This window comes from Drosophila sechellia, chromosome 2L (genome assembly GCF_004382195.2).
Source record: "Drosophila sechellia strain sech25 chromosome 2L, ASM438219v1, whole genome shotgun sequence".
NCBI classification, from domain to species: domain Eukaryota; kingdom Metazoa; phylum Arthropoda; class Insecta; order Diptera; family Drosophilidae; genus Drosophila; species Drosophila sechellia.
In genome coordinates this window covers 21,981,650-21,987,245 of record NC_045949.1, presented here as the reverse complement: position 1 = coordinate 21,987,245, position 5,596 = coordinate 21,981,650, and positions in this window count along the sequence as shown.

Sequence of the window (5,596 nt, the reverse complement as noted above, 5' to 3'; positions counted from 1 at the left end):
AGCACACCCTTTGTCAGTGCAAAATCGATGTACCCTGGTGAGCCTCTACTGCCGTACGGGTATCTTGTTGGTCCTCCAGTTGCTAGCGAGTCCACCTCCGAGTTTAGGACGAGATTCGCTAACGCAATGCCTATTTGGTTGCTCCTACCTGCACCCCAGAGCCAGTGGGACGCGTTCCAATCGCCTGCAACAATGAATTTCGTCTGGTACTCTTCCAAAATGTCCTTAAACTCGTCCGTAGTCCATGCAAATCTCGGTGGGCAGTAGACCGCTCCAAAGCTTATAGGACCAAGTGCCGTTTCAATAACCGCCGGCGCAAGTTGCACCTTGGCAGTGGCTATTGGTGTTAGCGGAAAGTGGGCAAGGCTAGATTTAATTAAGATAGCTGCTCCGCCTTTGGCGTTGCCACCTCTCGGATCATTGGCAGTAGGCTACAAATCCGAATAGCTTAGGCGTCTCTGCCCCCTTGCAGTGTGTCTCGCTGAGCAGTAATACATCGATTTCGTGACGTCGCACGAATCTGCCCCTGCTGCTGTGACTGTTGTTTCTGTTGCTTCATCATCATCATCATTAATTCCATCTGCTTCTCTTGAATCGAGCGCAAAGAATTAATGTTTTCGTTAAGCGTCTGCAGGATGGCTTCAATGCTGCTGCTAGCATCCGTCGAGCGCGGAAGTGTACCCCTTGTCTGGCTGCGGCTCCTTTGACGACTGGGACTTCCATCATTGGGCTGTTGCTGTTGCTTCTGTTGTTGGCTCAGTGGTTGCTTGTGGTGAACGGACCCTCTAGCCACATCTGCATAAGATATTCCGCCTCGAGAAGAGGGGATCTCCTTAGCTCCAGCTAAGCCCCGTGGAGTTGGTCGCTCGCTTACTTCTGTTCTTCCAGCCACTCCACTTCTGGGTCTGGATCGCTGCAGGAACGCTTGTAGCTTGCTGCACCCTTTATAGTTTGCAGAATGCTAACCGCCACAGTTGTAGCAAGTGCACAGCTCGATGCGTGGCCTAGTACAGTCCTTGGCTGGGTGTTCGCCAGCACATTTCACACATATGTGGGCCTTACGGCAGTATTTGGCTGTGTGGCCAAACTGCTGACAACGATGGCACTGGACAATAGCATTACGCTTGCGGAGAGGCTCAATAAGTACCCTCATATGACATAGTGCCTTTACCGCCAGGATCTCCTTATTGTTTGCCGCAGCAGCAATATTTAGGAAGAACATGTTGACTGGCGACGCTTTTGAGGTACCTGGTTCGTTTCGCCTAAGCGGTGTGTGTATATCAAGAACCTTGTGCCCGATCTTTTCCAGCTCATCCTTGATTTGGTGATGTAGCGTACTATGGTGCAGGCCTTTCACGCATACCCTGTAAGGCCTGTCCTCGTTAAGCTGGTAGCAGTGGAACTCGTACTCTTCGATCTCGAGCCAGTTCACTATGGTGCGAAATGTATTAGCGTCAGCCGCGTAAAGCCTTAGGACACCGCTCATTGACGCCCTAGCCTCAACCTTTTCTAGGTCTATTATGTTTTCAATGCTCTGCATCATCAGGCATACGTCGTCCACTCCCTCCATTACTATAGGAGGTGGTTTGGACTGTGCCTTTTTGGCTGAGCTAGTGGTACCAGCGGAGGCTGCATCCCGCTTAGCGGCAGCAATAGCAGCTTGATGACTGGTACTGGGCTGGTCATACAGATCGCCAATTTCATTGCCTACTTGTTTGTCGGCTGTGAGATGCGCAAGTAAACCAAATCGGTTTGAATTGCCGCCATATCTAGGTTCTGTAGTCGAAGGGTTTTCCCCATGTGTGCCGATGCTTGATTTCGATTTTTTCCTTTCAGTCTCCGGAGAAGCACGAGATTTTCGCTTTATTTTTTGAAAGCGCTGCGGGGCAGCACATTGGGGGCTCGAGAGAAACGCAGTATCCAATGGTTCATCAGCCGCAGCGGTTTCACTTAAAGAGTTCATATTGAAGTGTGCACGAAATCACCAGGGTTCTAGCCAAAACTTGAACCCTGGGATAGAAAAGCTTTAAGCTCGCAAACAGCTGTTTGTGCGATCGCGTGGCAGCTGGGCAGCGCTGCAGCGGAGCCGCAGTTTGAGTAACTTAACTTTGTATTTTTGAATGAAAATGTTTTCGTTTCACTATTATTTCACTGTTAGTGACTTGGGGGGTCACTATTTTCGATATGTGCCAGTATTCTGGACTTGTCCATAAGTTTATTACCGCGAAAACTAATTTCACTTTATCCACTATGTCAGGTGCGTATTGTTAGACACGAACCTTTTTCTCCACCCATAGTTTAGTAACTTGGGGTTAAAAGGTCCGAGTCTAGAAAGCTGCATAGCCATTTCCAAATATTCTGCGTATTCCTTAAGCTGTATTAGTTCGAATAAAAGAACTTTGCATTCCGTCATCTGTCAATAGCATAGCGTCGTTAAGTTCATGTCATTTTACTGAGCTATGGGCGTTGATCTCAAGTTTCTTCTGTATTTCTACTCGATCATTTTTATCTAGTGTGCCAAATAGATATTTAAAAACTGAGCCCACAATGTTAATAAGTCGATGTTGCAGGGTTATTCCGGCTAGTTCTCTTTTTTTTATTGTATTGTATAAAAATTTGACCTGTGGTGCATAGTAATCGATTCGTAGCCTTTGCTCAAAATAGTCAGCCAAGGTGTCTATTTCAGTTAAATTGATTCTCAAGCAATGATGTTTGAAGGAGGATGGTATCTAGACTGGCCTATCAGAAAAAAGGAGATATCCGTGGTTGTTGTCAATATTATTAATATGAATTTGTTGTCCATGAACCGCTGTGATCAGTATAAGCATTAATGTTATCAGTGCCAGGTGCCTATGAAATTGGATGTTGATTATGTATTTTTTGTTTTTTGAATTGTGTTTTGTAGTAGTGAATAACTCTATATCTATTAGTGATTTTGTAATGGCCAGGGTCTGTCTAAATAAATGAATCGATGTCCACCACAAATTTTTCTGGGCAATGTTCAGGGTTATGAGATTTTTTTTTTTTTAATTGCACTTTTGTGTTTCTATGTTCCGTTTTAGCCAAATTGCATATGTTGCATTCGTTTATTATATTCTGAACTAGTAGTTGGTTAATTGGAAAGAAGTTTTTTTTTTTTTTTTTACTTTGCTTTTTATTTATTGAATCTTCTTGTATAAGAACTAACAATAAGTTTAAAAATCTTAACTATAACAAGTATTTTTTGAACAGTTGTATTATTTTTCCAACTGTTCTATGATTAAACGGCCCTAAGCTGGATTAGACCTCGCGCTAGGTGGTTGGGGTGCGTGTAAAGCTTGCTATGGTATTTTTCCTTAAGTTCCGTGATTGCGTTGGTAACTGATGGGATATTTAAGTCTCTTTGGATGTTTTCACTCCGAACGTACCACGGTGCCCCAGTGATGGTTCTCAGGATCTTTGATTGTGCTCCCTGTATGATGTCAATATTGCTGTTGCTGGCATTGCCCCATAACTGTGAGCCATAGGTCCAGATAGGTTTCAATATAGAATTGTAGAGCAAGACCTTGTGATCTAGGCTGAGCGGAGAACCAGAGTTGATGAGCCAGTGTAAGTTGTTGGCTTTGAGTTTAAGTTGGGTTTTTTTGGCTTCAATGTGCCTGAGTTACCACCCCACCCCCTAAACCCCCACGCCTCTAAACAAATCGTCGGACACTCAACCGGGAAGACGGCAACTGGAACACCGCATCCGGCCGAATGCTGACATTCCGGCCGAATGCTGACATTGCACAAAAAGTCGCACTGCAACATTGTCCCCAGCTAGCCAGCCACATGCCGAGTCGGCATGTTCATTATGTTTACAACTAAGAACCTATGTACTTATGTATAAGATGGAAACGGAGTATTCGAGTAGCCTCTTTCTGACAATAAACTTCACTCTGATTTTGAACTTCAAGAAAGTCAGTCGTATTCTTTATTTGAAATCTTCACACTACAGATATCTGGGGAAACCTAAAAACCTTCATACATTTACACATCATATCTTCACAAACGGCTCCACCCTCGATCACAGACTTAACTGGCGCAGCCGGTAGGATGTCCTACCTTTTAATAATCACCTACCTGTAAGTAACCATTGTAAGAAACGAAGCAAACTATATGGAAGATGTCGACTGAAAGTGACTAAGAACAAATTTTTTAAAAAAACAAAATCGAAGCTGTGAACCAAATGAAACTCAAATTCAAATACAGAGAAAAAAAAAGAGAGAGAAAAAAATGTAAAATAAATAAATATACAAAAAAAAAAAAAAAAAAGTGCAAGTGTACCGTACTGCCGCGCTGACGTGGAATCTATCGCTGATCATCACGCCATCGGTATGTCCATACGCTGCCAAACGTCATAATTTTTTATAAAAAAAAAGTGCAAGTGTATCGTACTGCCGCGCTGACGTGGAATCTATCGCTGATCATCACGCCATCGGTATGTCCATACGCTGCCAAACGTCATAATTTTTTACAAAAAAAGGGTGCAAGTGTATCGTACTGCCGCGCTGACGTGGAATCTATCGCTGATCATCACGCCATCGGTATGTCCATACGCTGCCAAACGTCATAATTTTTTACAAAAAAAAAACAGTGCAAGTGTATCGTACTGCCGCGCTGACGTGGAATCTATCGCTGATCATCACGTCATCGGTACTTACATACGCCGGCCAACGCATCGCCAAAGCCTCTATATACACTTATATATTTGAGCATACAATATCAACTACAATCCAATACATTCACGTACCGTACCGCCTCGTTGGCATGGAATCAAACGCTGATCACCATGCCACGGTGGTATAAACAAACGAAGCACCAAAGCCTCTCTAATACATTGTACACTCAAAACGTACACTGCCATACGTCGGCGAAAAATCAAAACATAAGCAAAAATCATTTCAAACCAAGCGAGGCTCATTCTGCGTACCACAGCGACAACGACGCTGCATGTGTAGTGGCGCACCCATGTCTGGGTAGCTGAGGGAAGGGGAAAACGCTTGAGTATCGTCAAGTGTTCTCGCCTTTCACTCTTCTACAATGGGTTGCTACGCTCATGTATTACACATTCAAAAATAACCAAAACAAATGTACTAAAGAAGTCGACATATACAGATATATTTTGTTTCCTTTCATTGTGTAATTTTGTATATCAAACAAATACTAATACCAATCACATTGCAGAACATAAAAAGGAAAATATAAAGCCAAAGACAGACACCTATACACATCATATCTACACACACATACACTCTAGTAAACGAGTAAACAAGAAATTTGTTCATTATTTTTCAATCATACATAATATATTAAGTAATCTCAAATTTAATGTCAAAAAAGTTCGTTTACAACCTTAGGAAAACTACACGTTCAGTTGTTGGGGTTCCACCAAACACTAATAGGCCCCCACATCCCGTTAGACGTCCTGACTCCCTTCCCCCGATTTCGGAAGAACCCAAATCAATACCTTCCCAAACCCCCATAATGGACTCGGGAAACGATTCTGCCCGTCCCACTCCATCCCCTCTGGCGCCCACTGTCAGTGGTATGAGCTCCTTAATTTCAACTACGTTCA